The sequence below is a fragment of the Pinus tabuliformis genome, chromosome J, assembly GCF_031772625.1.
Source record: "Pinus tabuliformis cultivar Carrire ecotype Pingquan chromosome J, CPIR1, whole genome shotgun sequence".
NCBI lineage: Eukaryota > Viridiplantae > Streptophyta > Pinopsida > Pinales > Pinaceae > Pinus > Pinus tabuliformis.
Window position 1 is genome coordinate 1,427,596,239 of NC_142295.1, and position 18,204 is coordinate 1,427,614,442.

The 18,204-nt window shown below is 37.7% G+C and overlaps 1 pseudogene; it reads right to left on the reverse strand.

Annotated features, from left to right (window-relative positions):
* Window positions 1-7,504, reverse strand: part of LOC149232717 (uncharacterized) — a 187,330-nt pseudogene extending 179,826 nt beyond the window's left edge.
* Window positions 7,505-18,204: the final 10,700 nt, after the last annotated feature.

The window sequence follows — 18,204 nt, forward strand, 5'->3', positions numbered from 1 at the left end:
TCTGTCGATGACCATAAAAACACAGTCATTGTCGTGCTTAGAAGAAGGAAGGCCCGACATGTAATCCATGGAGATGGATTCCCAAGGTCGACTAGGAGTAGGAAGAGGAGTATATAGGCCTTGCTTCTTGATGGTTGGTTTGGAAATGGCATAAGTAGTGCAGGATTTAATGTACCTGCCAACATCATGACAAAGGTTTGGCCAATACAAATACTTCTACAATACTGCCACTATTTTCTCTACCTCAAAATGTCCAGTGACGAGACTGTAGTGCACGTCCCAAATCATCTTGGCACTTTCACTTGAAGGAACACAGATGTATCCTAGATGGCATAACAGTGCAGCTTGGAGGTAAAAATTTGGAACTTTCTTACCTTCCAGGATTTTCTAGTATGTTGTGTCGAATTTTGGATCATGCTTGTAAAGATATGGCCACCCCGAAGTCTCATGCCCATAAGAGTCTAGCACAGTGATCAGCACCATGACTAGTGGTCGGATGAGACAGTTTGCAACATTATTGGTGCTTCCCTTCTTGTACTTAATGTTCAAATGTAATTGTTGCATGTATGTGGACCATTTCTGATGGTGATCGTTCTGCAACTTCCCTTGTGATTGTATGAACTGTAGGGGTCAGTGGTCTGTGTGGATGACTGTTTTCTTCCCCAGAATGTAATGCTTCCATTGACGGTAGACCTGTAGAATGGAATACCTTTCTTTTTCATAAGTGGAATACTTTCAGACTGTGTCTAAAAGTGTCTCACTGTGGTAAGCCATTAAATTCCCCTGTTGAGTAAGAACTGCACCAATAACATAGTTGGGGGCATTTGTCTCACTCTTAAGTGGTTGATGCAGATTTGGGAATGTGAGGACTGATGCAGAGCACAGGCGATGCTTCAACTCAGAAAATTCATTCTATTAGGCTTCAAACCGATTGTTTTTCTTTCGCTCCATCCTTGGTACTTGACTTAAAGGCCAAGTGATATGAGAGAACTCGAACACGAACCTGTGGTATCAATTGGCAAGACCCAGAAAGCTGTGGAGCTCTGTAAGAGTGGTTGGGGCTGAACAATCCTAAATGAATTTTATCTTGGATGGATCCAAAAGTTCACCCTTCTCATCAATGATCTAGCCCAGATATTGAACTTAGGTCATGCTAAAAGTCCATTTCTCCAAATTGGCACACAACTTGTGTTGTCGAAGGGTTTGAATGACCTGTCGAATATGGTGGAGGTGCTCTTTCCAACTCTAGCTGAAGTTCAAGATGTCATCTAAATACACCACCACGAATGCATTGGTAAAGGGTTGTAAGATATCATCCATCAATCTCATGAAGGTTTCAAGGGCATTTGTAACCCAAAAAGCATGACTAACCATTTGAAAAGGCCCTCCTTGGATTTGAAGGCAATCTTCCACACATCAAAGGGTTTGATAGGCACCTGTTGATAACCAGACTTCAAGTCAATATTTTTGAAATATTTGCTCCCCTTGAGCTGGTCTAGAAGGTTGTCAATCCATGGGATTGGGTACCTATTCTGGACAATGATCTTGTTCAACGCCTAATAGTCAATATAGAGTCTCCAAGTCTTGTCCTTCTTCTGTACCAATACAATTGAGCTCCCACATGGTGATGAGATTGGCCTGATGTTCCCTTTCTGTAGTAGCTCCTAAATCTCCCTCTTGATCTCATTGTTCTCCAGAACAGAGCGTCGATAGATTGGTCTGTTGGGTAGCGGCGTGCCCGGGGTCAGATCGATGGAGTGCTTGACCTGACAATGTAGAGGTACCCCTGTAGGTGTGGTGAAAATATCCTTGTACTCCTCCACAACCTTATCCATTTTTTGTTGTTGTGCGAAGGAGCCTTGTCAGGAAGCCATGGCCACAACCTTCTTATTTCCTTAAGGTCGAATCATACAGAAAATACATTTCCTGGTCTGGGAAATGACCTTACTGCATTTCTTCACAGTGATCAAAGAGATGGTGGTAGGTGAGGCTACCTCTGGTATCTTGTAAAACTGATTTCCCAAATTAATAATCACAGGGCAAGGTCTAGACTCATATACAACATGCCACTTCCACAAGTACGATTGTCCTAATAATACATCACAAACTTCAAGAGGAGCCACATCACAAAGTACCACATCCATGAAGGGATTGATGTTGTAGGGAAGGTCGTCCTTGATGAAGCCACCCGATGGTGTATGACTGTGGATGGGCTGTCGTCGGTAGGCCCACCCGCATCATGACCTTTGTTGAAATGATGTTCTTTTGGCTCCCGCTTTCAATAATGAATTGGAGTGGAGAACCCTTCACCCACATCAGTGAGTGGAAGAGGTGTTCTCCCTCCTCTGGATCTTCATGCTCATTCTTCTGGATCTTGGTGGTGACCATGGTGGCACTGGGCTTCACGTCAATGATTTTCTTCCCTTTGTCATTCCCCTTGTTGGGTTCTGACTTAGAGTCGGAACATGTGTTTGATTCGGAAGCCTTTAGCTCGCCCACCAGTGACTGCTTGGCCTGACACTCACTTTTGTTGTGAGTGGATCTCTTATGGAAGTCACACCATTTTCTTGTGTCCTTCTTTATCTTGGGGGTGTTGTTATTTTCTTGTGGCTTTAACAGTTTGTCCTGGTTCGCCCTACCTTGGCTTTGACCTTTGCTCTGTGGTTTGGGGGTGCATTTTCCTTGCTTCGGATTCATAGATCCAAAGTCTCGCTTCTTCTGTTTAAACTTCTGCTCAATCTTGACAATGTATCGGTATGTCGTGCTAAGCAAAGAGATGTCCAGAAACTCCATCTCATCCTGGATATACTTGTGCAGGTAGTGGCGGTACTTGAGTACCAAATGCCACTCAGAATCCTTGATACCCAATTTTGTGTGGAGGGCTTAGAAAAATTTTGTAAACTCTGGCACATCCACATGCCTTCCCTGTCGTAGCGTGGTCCACTTTATGTATTTATCTTCATAGCCCCTGACAGGGTAATATTTTTACTTGGTGGCATATAGGAAAGAATCCAAAGTTGTTCTGGCTGAAAACAGTGAGGATTCCCTCTGGTCCTTTTGTTCACAGTAGGTTTCCCAACAGTCCTTGACATGTGGGGCGGCTTTGAGAAGTGAAAAAGTAATCTTTTCCTGATTGGAAAAGTCACAGACTGAAAAATATGCTTCGAATAGATTCAACCATTTATCTATGGCATTTGCATCTATCTAGCCATCAAATATGGGAATGCCAAATTTAACATGTACCTTAAAAGGAGTGGCGCCTCTAGAGTGGCTGTAGGATGAGAATGTGTCGCCTATGGGTAGTCGTCGAAGGATCTAGGAAAAGTTATCCATCATTGCATTCTTCTATCGCTCGAGGGCTTCCTCAACCAATATTTTGATAAGATCTCCTGCCCCCTTGTCTTTGTTTTCTTCCGCCATGGGAGGCCGTCGAGGTTTGCGAGGCTAGTCTTGCATAGGTTCAACCATATTGAGCCCTTACTCCTTATATCTTGACCTTGTTGGGGACATGCAAAGAAAAACAGAGAAAGAGTTACTAGCATTATGGGGTATAATATACTTCGCAAAGCTACAACAAATTGATTCATTGAGTGTGTTTGGAAACTCAAGGGTCACTAAAGATAGTGATAATGAAAAAACCAATCTTGAAGTCCCTTCATTGTTCTATTGGAAACAGAGGACAAAAGCATTGGCTTCATCTTTCAGGTCAATTTATTTCTATCATATTTACAAGGAATCGAACTTTGAAGTGGAAAAGCTTTGAAAGAAAGGTATCGAGAATATGGAAGGCTTCTTATACTGTGAAAAATACAAGGAGGAGGTCGTCATTGATAGAGAATAGATGTCTCTTTTTTCCATATAACAAAAATAGTACTTCTTTTTTATCTACATGCTTCATTGTGATTATTGTTTTGATGTCACATAGACATGGAAATGTTGTATTATGTGTTTGGTTCAACATACATGTTTTAGGCTTTGAACATGCAGTTATGTGCATTGATAATTAAAGACATATGTAAACAATTAAACAATTGTTTTTTTCTTTCTTTGAAAAAGAAGAAGAAAAGAGTTCATTTTCCCCCCTACAGCAAAAAACAAAAAAAGGAGTTAAGCATGAATTTAATTTCAGCTAATAATATTTCTATTTAATTATCCAATCTCTATAAAGAGAAATGTCATGATGAAGACTCCATTAGAAGGAAGCCTGGTACTAAAGGAGTATAGTGGAAGTCTTTTTGTAGAAAATCAATTTTCAAGTCTAAGGTGCATCTTATGTATAAATTTTATATAAGAAGAACAAAATATCAATTTTTAGCATTCAAAGATTTTGTGAAAATATTTTTTTTATTAATTATGTTGATATATATCTTTATGTCGTAATAGAGTTTTTAGAATTTCTTTTTTGTAATAGAGCTTCTAGAATTTTAATTTAATTAACAATAATTATTATTAAGTGGATGATAGGGATTTAACTTCCATAAAATATTTTATATTATTCTTAATAGTATACACAAATTGAAGAGTAGCTACATCTTTTTTGTTTATTAATTAAATTCATTAATTAAAAAAATGTTTGAACAAGTGTCATATGAAATGAGTTATGATTTTTTTTGGCGTGTGGTATTGGTAAACTATGGTATTGACCAATGGTATTCTAACAAAGACTATTTATAGATTAAGAATCTTCATGATAAAGTAAAATAAAGTAAATCTAGATGGTTTAAAAATCATTCTTACATTTTTTTAATATATATATATATATATGTTTAACATATATATATATATATATATATATATATATATATATTTCAAAATGGGGGTGGCTAGGCCCCTGAAGAATCATTATAGGCCAACTGTACAAATTTATACATATGAATACATCTGAATACATCACATCATTCAAATTGACAAATCGCTGCACAGCAGCATCGCAGATGGGGTTCGAAACTGGGCCGGGGGCGTATAAGCCGCCGGCCCCGCCGTTAGACCATGCACTCGTGTGCATATATGTTTAACATATATATTAATTCTTTTAATCATTAATAACATTAATTTTTAAGATTTTTTTTAATTTTAATAATATGATAGAAATAAGGATTTTTTTTTTTTTTTTTTCAATGTTACATATGGTTGCGTCATCTAACATCAACATTTCATGTAGCAGCAGCTATTGGAACCCGGGTGAGGAGGTTATTATTAAACCCTCCCAACCACTAGAATAACATCCATTGACCAAGGTTCATCCCTATCAACATCTACTATCATTAATTTATAAAATTAAGCTAATTCTATTTTGTTCCACACATTTATCGCATTTCAAAACGGTAAATTCTTCCTCTCCTAATCAGTTTGTATTAAATTCTTTCTCCTCCTCGGCATTTTGTATATTAGCCTTTTAAATTTTTTTGAAAAGATTATCAAGTTTTAATATCGTTTGGAGTCCAAATGAAGGTGAACACCCTACCAGATTATGAGGTTATATGATTTCATATAAAGCATTATCTAATGTATTTTAATTAAATTAGGTTGCTAAAAGCTTAATGTGGAACATTTTCTTTTATTCACTTTAACCGTTTAAAATTAGGCGTTGGCTTTCTCTATTTGCTTGATTTCCTGCTTTTGTGAAGCCCATGTCATCATAATCCCTTTAAGACTCTTTTCTCTGGTTCGATTTTTCTCCCGCAGAATTTCTTTTCAAAATCCTATTGCTTGTACCACAATTGAAAATTTTCAGGGATTGAATTACAAACCGTGGATTTAGCCGCAGCGTCACATTATTTATTTTCCTGGCCGCATCAGAGCATTTGAGAAGAAAACCAAACCAATGATTCAGGTTTTCGAATCCTGGTTAAAAAATGAATATTAAAACCATTACAATCCCTCTGTTATTCTTACTTTTTATTTATAAAAAAATATGTTTAGTGGTTACAGATAATACAGAGGAGCTTCAGCTGATCGTTTTTAATTCTAATTACAAACACTCACGCGAGATTATGAATTTATGCACAAGAAAATCAGGAATGCAAGGCAATGGATGAGATTATTCCTTTTGAAATGACTGCTCCACCATAACACCTCTGCAAAACGCTCACCAATCTTTATTTATTCTTATTTCTCTGCATTATTTCCTTCTGTCTTTCCATACTCGCCCGACTGAATGGCAGCGCTCACTGCACTCAGACTCCTGTTAAATTTTCCTTCTCTTGGATCTTTGGCTTCCGATCTGCCATTGTTAACACCAGCCGCGGTTTCTCTTGACTCTCTGTATTTTTCCAGCAGCCTGGGAAGTAAATACCACCATATGGAAGTACACACAACGGCTAAGAGTCTGCTTGAGAAGAGTACCAGGCATCCCATAATTATTATTAAAACCGATGAATTTATAGCCATATCATATCCTTCGCCGCTGCCTGTGGTTTCCCCTGTAATGCTTCCCTTTCTTTCCGCCAATGTACCAAGCGTCTTAGGCTGGGAATTAGGCGTAGGATCATTCATTTCTGTGGCTGGAAGCTGTGGATACAAGGACGGTGAAGAAGGGGGATCGGAATCGATCCTCCGACGTTTGAAAAGGTGTTACCCTAGCTGGCATGAGAATTCACCTTCTTGTTAGTGAGCGGTGGGAAGTAATATTTTTCGGATGAATATTTCTGAACAATATTTGTGTTATATAGCAGTCGCTGATCTAGAAATCAATAGATTTCAACCGGCGGAGGTCCGGGGATCGATTCGGTCGCTTTGTTTTCCTGAGCGATTCTTGTCCTTTGGGCAGATCTATCGCTGGCGTCTGGCCTCCTCGGCCAGGGTTTTTTGAGACTGTCGGTTCATTTCGACTCGTCGGATGCTAACCAGCTACCTGCAGACAAAAATAGCAGAGAAACTCAACATTAGTCACAGATTCCTCCATATAAAAAAGGTTCATACCAGTAACTGCCGACATATGCTAAAAGACTTGCACAGGTGCTTACCGTTGGGAACCGAAGTGCCTTTGCGATTCGAACCCACGATAGGCGATCTAACTTTCTCACTGCAACCTCCTCTGCTCCTTCAGAAATCTGCTTTGGGGGTAATTCTTCGGTACAGACGCCTGATTCGCGTGACTTCAAATAAATATCGGTGTCGCGTGGCTTCATGGGAATCTCGGCATCGCGTGACTTGAACTTAATGTGTGTAGTATCGAATTCCAGTGGCATCTTCTTCTCGGTGGGCTGCCGCTAACTGGGCATTGCTTTCCCAATAGGTGAGGGAATCACAGGAATCAATTGGTCCCCTCGATAAATCCAAACAATGTTGACCGAACCTACAATGTAGTGCTGATCATCCAGAGCGATCTATTAAAGGTTCGTCAATGTTCCCTGTGATTGACTGTGTGAGAGACAGATTGCAATATGAATGGTTCATCCACTTGAAAGTCTCCAATTCCTCCGCCAAAGAGCAAACAGCGGTTTAACGATCCATTTGCTTTCACAATTCTTTCCAACCTGAACATAATAAGTGTCATATCCATAGCAGGTAACTTGACGGTCTCAACCTATTGCTTTACCATATAAAAATTTGCCATAAATCTTTATTCTAGCAATTGCATCGAGAGGTGCAAATAAACGTAGCAATTGTATTGACAGGTGCAAAGGAATGCGGATAGGAGGAGGATCGAGGGGAATGTGGTCGGGAATAGTTCATATATTATTTTGTGGAATATCATGGAGTTGTGTAAAGAGGTGTAGGTTGAATGATTATGATTAGTACACCACAAACTTAATAAATAGTTGAACACTTTATTTAGTGAGCTAAACTACCCGACATCAAATTGTGGAGCTCCGCTTTGAGGCAAACATTTAAGATAATACTTGTAGGCAATATTTTCTGCCACTATGAGAACAAAAATGGACTTCAAACAAATTTGAAGTTTGTATAGAGTTAGACACATCCATAAATTCAACACTTTTGCCCTGTTTCTATGTCAAAAGATTCATTTTTGGTTCCCTCATTGACAGTTTCCTTTCTTGGGGAAATACAGATTCCAGTTCTTATAAAGGTCGGCTTCCTGTAAATCTCTTGGGATCTCACACCCCTTATGGTGCATCCACTGAAGAGGAAGAGTATTGCAATCAAAATTGGACTTCCTTCGGGCTTTATAATCCCCTCTAAGATGTCTATAAAGTAATTTGGGGGATTAACACAGTTTATAATCCCCTCTAAGATGTCCATAAAGTAATCTGGGGGATTAACACAGTTAGGGAATATAATGCCAAGGCTGGAAAAATATTCTTCAATTTCATCCATGGGTCCAAGATACATAGGCCATCCACCCTTAGGCAACAACACTAAATCAACAAACATCTTGAATAATCTAGAGCTGAAAAAATAAACCAAGCACAACCCTTACATAAGTTATAAATGAAAAGGAACCATTCAAAAACTGGTATTCAACCAACCAAATTCCCAAATCAATAGTATTTAGTTTTGCAAGTAAAACACCAATTCAAGGGAATTTAACTCTATTGTAGATCTCAAGATAGTTCTAGGAATCTGATAGACATGATAAACAAGAGTCAAGTCATTTAAATTCTAAAATATTCCCAAAATCTACAATTGAAATAAAGATAACTGAAAAATAATATGCTTCAACAAATGAGTCATGCTTCTTTCATATTTTCTTTTTTGCTCATCTGAAGTGATGCAAGCAGAAACACATGCCAAGCATGACTAATATAAAACATTACCTTGGTTAATGAAGTACCACACATATGTTTACTCCTGCTAAAGCTTCTCGACGAAGGGTTTTTAAAAGCAACAATGAAAAAGTGTTGTCTAAACCAGATGTGGGTTCATCTAAGAACAGTAGGGACGGTTCCATTACTAGCTCAAGCCCAACATTTACATGTTTTCTCTGTCCTCTAGAGATCCCTCGCTTTTCCACTATACCTACTAATGGATCTCATACAGATTGCAACCCCAAAGCTTCAATGGCACGTTCGACAACTAAAATCATGTCTTCTTTTGGCATGTTAACAGAAAGCCCTCATGCATCCCCAATTGTATCATGTCAGCCATAGAAAATTATCAACCATGACAAAGATCATATTTTATTTCATGAAAATGAAGCCAAAGCATACAAGAAAACATGCCAATTGCATTAAACTAAACTCTATGGCAGGCCCATCTATTTCCCATTTAAAAATTAAAAAAGGCTTAGAAAAAGAGTCACTTAAACCATGCTGCATATTTTCGTTTCTTTCTCTTCCATTTCATCTATTAATTGTAATGGGAAGTAGTCATAAGGCATGATGAAGGGAAAATATTAAGCATCATACAATAATTCATGATTGGCTTACTACTTTTTCATTATGTTCATTGAGTATCATTTTGTTATCATCCACTAAAAATGGAAACACAATGAGACAATAATTGAATTACTACATGATGCTTAACATTGCCATGCTAAACAGTCACTAATAAATATAATAAGGGTTATGATCACAACCTAAATGTTTATTCGGCAAATGAATTCTCCCATTAGTGACTTCAACAATTAAGAAGAGTGAACTTTTCCCTTTTCTATTTCTCTGCCTCTCATAATTATATAAAAACCTGAAACAAAGGAACTTTCAACCAATTTCATAACAGTGAATCCATAGGCTTGAATGTATTTCTCATTAGCATGTGGATGACATGATGTTAGTGGATAACATCCTGCACAATATTAGGTTAGAACATTCAGTTGCTATTTTTTCTCATTCTCATTTTGTATTTGTCATACTATAGTTGTAGAATATGCCATATACAAGGATTTTCACAATGGCTAATAAGTCTTGCATTAGAAACATTGTAGTTCCTGTTGCATTGTTGTAAACCTTATTGAGAATTAGTATCTGTATCTTGAATAAGATCATGTTTCTTTGGAGTAATTTTTTCCTCGTACTTTAAAACAATTTTCTTCAGTGGACTTATTAATATTTTGTCTCTCTCTTCTGCTTCCTCAACTTGAAGTAGGAGGGAAACTGATCAAGTGCTCAAAATTATGCTAAAAAATAAAAGTGTCAAAATCTTGTAAAATTTAGCTTCAAATTGAAGAGCTCTTCATTCTGAATCCAATGGTGCAAACGACACTCAAATCGGAGTTCGTATGCAGAAGTTAGAGCAAGTCAAAGTTCAAGTTTGACTTGTCTGTGTGTCAGGATTGGATGACATGGCAAAGGTCCCAGCAAAGGGGGAAGTTCCAAGTGGTAGGTTTCCACTAGGTCCCACATATTTCATTTCGAGGAAAAACAAATGATGCTAGACAAAAATCGACCGCCAGCAGGTTGGGTTGCGATTTGCGATAATCACATATCGTACCCAAAACCCCGTTGTTATTTGTTACCACTGATAAATTTTCGATTGTGATGACTGCTTAGACGTGATACTTTATTTTGTTACAATTTAATGTCCCGACGGGTCCATGATATCTCATCGCAACATTTTGTTGTCTTAAGCGCCCGCAACTGATTGTCGATTGTGATGAATGATAAAACCCTGGACGCGGGAATTTTATATGACATAGTTTAATACCCTGACGGATCCACAATATCGCAATCGTAGTGTTCCTGTGTTAAAAAAACCTTCGAATGCTAAACTTTTCCAATTGCGATGAGCGATGGGTTCCAGATGCGGGATTTTATATGTTGCAGTTAATTATCCCTGGTGGGTTCGCAATATCACAATCACAATGTTTTTCCATTCCATAAGAGCCCACAACACTTGCTGATTGTGATATGCGATATGGCCAAAAAGATATAGCCCGCTGTGCAGCAAATTTCTCGTTCCATTAATAGATTTTGGAGCAGAAATGAGGTTTTTGGTCGGTTTTGGAGCAATTTGTGGAACAAATAGTGGGAGAACTAGGAGAAGTCATAACTTCTTTAGTTCTTATCCAAATGGGATGCAAAAAGTGACTAGATGGCCATTTTTTAGTATTCTAAACTCATTGAGATAGATTTTAGAGGAATTTGAGCATTGCAAGCACACTTTTGTTTTAATTTGAGCATAATAGAAAGGCCCAAGCCATTAGAAGTTGGACCAAGGAGATGTAGCCCAAGAGGGGTGAACTCCTTTATAACGTGCTTGTTGTGTGTTGTATTTTGATGTTATTTGCTGTTATTTTGCTACTATTCAGCATATGTTTTATGTTAAATTGTTTCTAACATTTACATAAGAAACTCTCATGGGAATCAGTTAATTAAGAAAAAATATTGAATCCTTAATCACTTGATAAGCAAATAATAAGCATCTTGGGTTTTATTCTGAATGGAGAATTAACACACCATTACTAATCTACTCCATTTTAGATCAAGTTGGTATTAGGGCACTGGTTTTTTCTTACTAGATTTTCCTTGTGAAAGAATGATTTAATTGTTTGCAAGTGTATGTCAAGCTTACAAGGTTAAAACTCAAAAAAGGAGAAGGGAAGCTGGTTGAAAACCCTAAAGTTGGGGCAAGTGGAAGAAGAGAAAGATTGCTAAAGTCTACTACACCAATACATCCTCAAGTTGTAGAAGTTGCTGTTGAGTCTCCTGGGATCATGTCTCATGAAGGAGAACCTATCACGACAGAAGATGAGAAGACCTTCAGAAAGGATTTCTTTGATATGACAGAGATGGTTAAGGTCCTCCATGAAGAGAGGAATAACAGGATGCAAGGAGAAAGTTCCAAGCCTCCCAATGGAGAAGGCTCTTTAGGAGGAGGTAGTGGAAAAGGAGGTAATCAGAATGGAGGAAAATCTCCACCATCTCCACCATCTTCTTCATCTTCTTCTTCAAAAGCATATTCACACTCTTCCACTAATACCACACTACTTATACTCATTATCATTCTTCAAAATGGATTGGTAAATCACATTTTCTAATGCTTGATGTTAAATTTGAGTTTCCTATGTACAATGGTGAAGTGAATGTAGAGAAGCTGGATAACTGGATTCGTCAGTTGGAGGTCTATTGTAGAATTCAGAACCTTCAAGAGGATGACATCAAAATTCAGTTGGCTTCATTGAGAATGGAGGGTGTAACACTTGTATGGTGGGAATCAAGGACTCAAGACGAGATCAAAAAACATGGTAAGACCTGTATTACTTGGTCTGATTTCATTGCTTCTATAAAAATTCATTTCTACCCATTTGATCATATGCAAAAAGCTATCATGAATTGGAAAAATTTCAAACAATTAAAAGGTCAAAATGTGCAAGAGTATACTCAATAGTTTAGGAAAAGAGCTCTTATGCTAGGAGTAGACTTAGAGTCACAAGATACTTTGATGAAATACATAGGAGGGTTGCATAGCTATATTCAACATACCATTCTTATGTTTAGTCCCATGAATCTTGATGAGGCCTATGTTCAAGCTAAACACCTTGAAGAAAGAGGGGAAAATGTACAAGAAGGTAAGAAGAAGCCATTTCAGAGTGGTGAAAAAGGGAAGAAATTAAAAGGAAAGAAGAAGAAAAATGCTTCTGTTAAGAAAGAAGGGGAGAAACCTGTGTGCAATAATTGTTCCAAAGAGGGACATGATCAAGAGAATCGTTGGAAGCTTCATCCTGAATTAAAACCGAAGAAAATTAACAATAAAGGGAAATAGAGGACAAACATTGCTGCACAACAAGACTTGGGTTTCGACTCAAGAGATGAACCCAAGATTGCAGCGACAATCACTAAGGGAAAAGCCGTGGAAAAAGAAAGCAAAGAGGAATTTGTGGTAGGAACCAACACAACAAATAACTCCCACAATGTTTCAAATGAGGAAAATCGAATCGAGTTGTTCCATATCCGAGTTATTTCTCAACATACAAAAATCGATACGTTGTTTGATAGTGGATCTCAGGCCAACTTAATTTTTGCAGATTTGGTCAAGAAATTGAATATGGAAACCATGCCTCATCATAAACTGTATCCGTTGGGTTGGATAACCAAGGATGCCAATTTGCAAGTCACACAGAAATGCATTTTCAAGTTTGCAATTATTTCCAATTGCATTGATGAAATCGAATTAGACATTGTGCCATTGGATATTTCTGGGATTGTGTTGGGAAGCTTGTATCTTTATGACAGGACAAATTTTTTCCACCGATTTGAGAACAAATATCATTTGTTCAAATACAGATTGGAGTATATTGTGAGAGTCCATCGCAGAAATCTTAGTTTGTATTTAGCAAGTGCAGGGGAAATGAAGCGATAGGTCAATTCCAACAACAATCTCATGCTCCTTATGATCAAGCAGAAGAATGACACGGAGTAGGAATCATTTGTAGGCTATGACGTGAAGCTGAAAGCTAAATTGGTTGATGTGGTCAATCAATATGGATACATGTTTCAAGAACCAAAGGGATTTCCACCAAATAGGGGAATTCAACACGAAATTCAGCTACTGCAAGACTGTCGACTCCCAAACATCGATATGTATCGAATGTCAATTCTGGAAAGTTTAGAAATTAAGAAACAAGTCCTGTAATTGTTAGATAAAGGTGTAATTCGTCCCTCGACTTCGCCATGTGGTTCACCAATTGTATTGGTAACCAAGAAAGATGGAACCTGGCCCATGTGTGTAGATTATCAAGCTTTGAATAAGATTACAATAAAGAATCGATACCCACTACCCAGAATAGTTGATTTGCTAGATCAGTTGAAAAATGCAAAACATTTCACTAAATTAGACTTGAGAAGTGGATATCATCAAGTAAGAATAATTGAGGAGGATATTTGGAAGACTGCTTTTAAAACCAAACAATGATTGTTTGAGTGGATGGTTATGCCTTTCGGTCTTTGCAATTCTCCAGCTACATTCATGAGAGTTATGAATGATGTTTTAAGATCATTTCTTGATGAGTTTGTAATTGTCTATTTAGATGATATTTTGATATTCAACAAATCATGGGAAGATAATGTCAAGCATGTGAGGAAAGTTTCGGATATCATGAGAAAATAACAGTTATTTGTGAAGATGTCTAAATGTGAATTCAAAAAAAATTCCTTAGTGTATTTGGGGTTTTTTTTGTTTGGGTGAATTAGCATAAATATTTTCATTAATCAAATAAGAGGTTTACAATGAGTACATGTATTTGTAAATATCCTTAAAGCTTTTTTGGTCCAAAAAACTATCTCAACCTTTGTTTATCATTGCCTTATAAGGCACTGCCAAGAAACTTTCTAAAAATGTTCCCAAAGAAAAGATCGAGTTTCTGAGTACCAAAACCAAAATCATAGATAACAAACAAAATGATAGAAGAAGCACCATACAGAGTGATAAAAACTGACCATGAGCATGCTGTGTTGATTCTTTATTGTCTAACTGATCATTGGTGCACAATTGACACTAAAAAGAGCTGCCAAATCTGAAATCCATTGAAAGATAATACCTTTAGTCATAGATGACCACCGGAGAAGGGGGAGCTCCATTAGCTGGTGGAGAAATGTGAGGAGGTGAGTCCATGTTAACCGGTGGAGCATCAATAACCACAAGAGTGTCAATAAGGTTCTTAGAGTCAAACTCTGAATCCGAAACAATGTACTTCTCCACTCTTTGTAGACGGATGAGGATGTTATTTAGATAGTACCGAATGCTCGCGAGGAGGCATTTCATTTCATCCTGACCTGAAAATATTCTATAATGATCCACTTGTTTCTCCTGGATGACCAAATGGAATAGGGTTTCCAACTTCTGGTAACCTGCAACAGAATGTAGGAAATGAAATTTTGTTTTCTAAATTTGTCAGGGTTAGGAATCCATTTGAATTCTTGTTTTCCCAATTCAAAGTCTGAGAAGTAGGCTTTGTCACCAAATTCATGAGATTCAAGTTGACAAATCTCTTTTTTGACTTCTGGAAGGATTGTGTCAAATAAAGATGCGACCAAATTCCACCTGAATAGTCTTCTGGGCTGATAAATAGACCTACTACTGGAACTTCCCTAACAACTTGCCATTCTTTTTCGAGGTGGCATAGTCGCTTGGAGAAGTGCATGATTAGGACTAAGTAAACTAACTAGAATACTAACATGAGGGTTTTTAACAAAATTGAAGACCAGAGTAACAGATAACGAATGTGAGGAATGCCAAAAAATGATTGTTCATCCCCAAAACCCATAGGACATAGCATTGGAAAGAACTTGAACCCATTGCGAATCCATCTATACACAAACTTGAAAGTAGTTAATATTGGCACCACACGGAAAACTGAACCAACTGTCAAATGCAATGAACCTTGATAGTCACTGAGTGCTTTAACCAGGAGAGGAAGGTGAGAAAAAAAATGGGATCATTGAAAAGTGTGTGTGACAAAAGGTTTAGGTAAGAAACAACAGTGAGGCCATCAATGAATGATTTTCCTACAGACCATATATTGTGACCACTTTGTAGGAGAGGATATGGATGGGGAAAATGTAGTAGAAGTGAGTAACCTACATTAAACCAAGGCAAATAATTATCCTGTATAAACCATAATGGATTAGCACACATGAAAATGAGACGATTCCACACCAAATTAAGCTATGTAAAGCTAAAATTCCATAATTATGACTTCACATGGCCATAGTATGGTAAACCATCAAAACCAAATTGAAAATTTTCCCAGGTACTAGACCCTGCATACCAAAACTGGACAACTGAAAGAGATACCTGGGAAGTTGATGCCTTGAAGAGCTATTGAGGGAAGCACAACCACCAATTCGAAGACATGCCTTGAGGATGCACTATATAAAAATAGAATGAAAAATATTGACTTCGAAACCTTGGGGAACAAAAGTACCTTATTACCCGTGGTCAATTAATTTTATTTTAATCAAAGTAACATAGCAAAACAAAATAGGGATAATCTAGGCAAAAGGTTTGCCAAGCAACTGTGAACTGCAGAATACCTCCCGACGAATCGAGAAGTATGGGTAGGGAATGTCCTCGAATATTGTGTTCGGCGTATCACAGTGTACAAGGTGGCCAACTCAGTTACCTAAGGATGGATAGCAACCTAGTTTTTTCCTCCCATATATACCCAAAAGTACGTGGAGGCCCAATCCATATTAGCACTGTCTAATGAAAAATTGCACAGTGAGAGTATTCCCATATGCTTTACGTACTGTAACACCGCCCTATATACCCGAAGGTATGTGGACGAGCTACGATATACTCACATATGTGGAATGAGGTATCACATTCAGGATGTATTGCAGACAAGTTAGTGATAGTTGCTATGTTTTATGACACTGGAACACATCTCTAGCCTAGACCTCTAAATGTTTTTCGTTAAGTGACAATGCTCCATTAGGTAAATTCAGATAAATTTTAAGTTGATATTCTTTAGAATTTGCCTTTCAAGGTTCACCACGTGATGTATGTTTGCAATTCCTAAAATGCAACTAATATGATAAGCATTATTTTCATTCAATTGAACAACGAACACCTTAGCTAGTAGGGATAGAGCAATCAGATATTTGACAAAGAGCAAAGAGCACATCTAATGCAATTTCCCTAGCTATTTCTTTCAAGCAGTCACAAACTACAATATGAATGATGAAAGTTTTTCTTTTCAAATCCATTAATGTTATGATGAACAAAAGGAAAACTATGCAATACAATAAATCAATCTTTAATAAGAACAAAGACTTTTACGACAGTTCTGTTTCGAAGGAAAAGAGGACTTTACTACACTTTCTTTCGAACAGAGGTTAATCAATTATATTCTAACTTTGACTATAGACCAATAATGACAAAGAAAACATTTAAGAAACATTAATCAATCAAGTCAAAGTAGGGCTAGGCAAGGAGATAGAAACTTGTTCTCTGAGACATAACATTCATTGATCAATCAGCAAGCAAACAAACAGAGAAAAGTTGGCAAAAACATATTCCAAAGGTGGGAAACTAACCCTAGGAGGATCAGTGTAGCCTTGAATGGGAGACAATGCGCTTAAGAGCACTATCCCTAAGCCAAGGGTGCTCTGCAATGCACTGTATCCCTCACAAGCCTGCGCTAGTGATAGTGAGCCATTTCAGAAGGCAATTTGACACAGTTTTGACCAAATTTTCAATGCAAAAGAGCTAAATTACAATCTATGAACACAAGTAGGGTCTGCAAGGATGTCCTAGGAGGTGGATAAGCTACTAGGAAAGAGGATCTTCCCCAGTTGAGTCTATCATTTGGTATCTACAGATAAATACTAATTCCCTAGGTAAGTAGCCATATCTAGAACAACAGTTTAAATTATTTTAGTCTTTCCCTATAAGCAATAGATAAGATGAGAAGATGAGAAGACCTACTTGTAGTTCCGCTTTCCTCTCATCTCCTTTGTATCGATCTCGTCGCTCCTTCCCATACTTAATACGCTTGAGAAGTACCTGTAAACACAACAGAAAACAAAGAATCGATCAAAGCAAAAGATATATTGAATATAAGTGAATGGAATCAGATATATTTCACACATATAAGCATTATAAAAAATACAAACATATGGGAGAAAGGTTCAAACACTTTATTAAATAGAAGAAGGAATTACAACCATTGTGTCTGATTCAAAGTCATTCCTCCAGCTTGGATCCCAACCACATCACAACAAAAGCATGAAAAACTTGTAGCATTACAATACTTGCTTCAAAGACAAATCTCACAGCAACATTATCTCCTTACAATTCAACATTATCCAACCCCTGATCACTTAGATGAGTGGTCCATTTATAGGGAGATGAAGGAGGTTTTGTCATAAATGGTGGCATTGAATGGCCTTCCATACTTAGAATTAGTTCCATAGAGGAAGGGATGAGAGGATAGGATGCATCTTAACTCATTCCTCACCCATTTTCGAGCTCATAGGAGTTGATAAGTGAGGGAACCTTCTAGATGACTCCAAAAGATAAGAATATTCCCCAAACCCTATGCAAATTTCGCTCAAACTCGCCCAGTGCAGGTGAAAGGAAGCCTAAGTTCTCTGAAGAGCACCCTGGGATGGGCTTAACTACTTTGCAGTGCACCCTTACATGGGCCTACCTGCGTTGGTCCCTCTAGAGGCCATTTCTAGATGTCTTCAAGTCATGAAACTGTCTAGGAAGGAGGCATTCAAAGGGGTGACTTGTTTAGGGCATGTAGCAACTGAAATAGGGTTTGATGAGCCCTAAAACACTTATTTGGATGATGGGATTGATGTGCCCAAATGGATCTGTAACAGCTGCCCCCTAAAGCATGTAGTCGAAAAAATG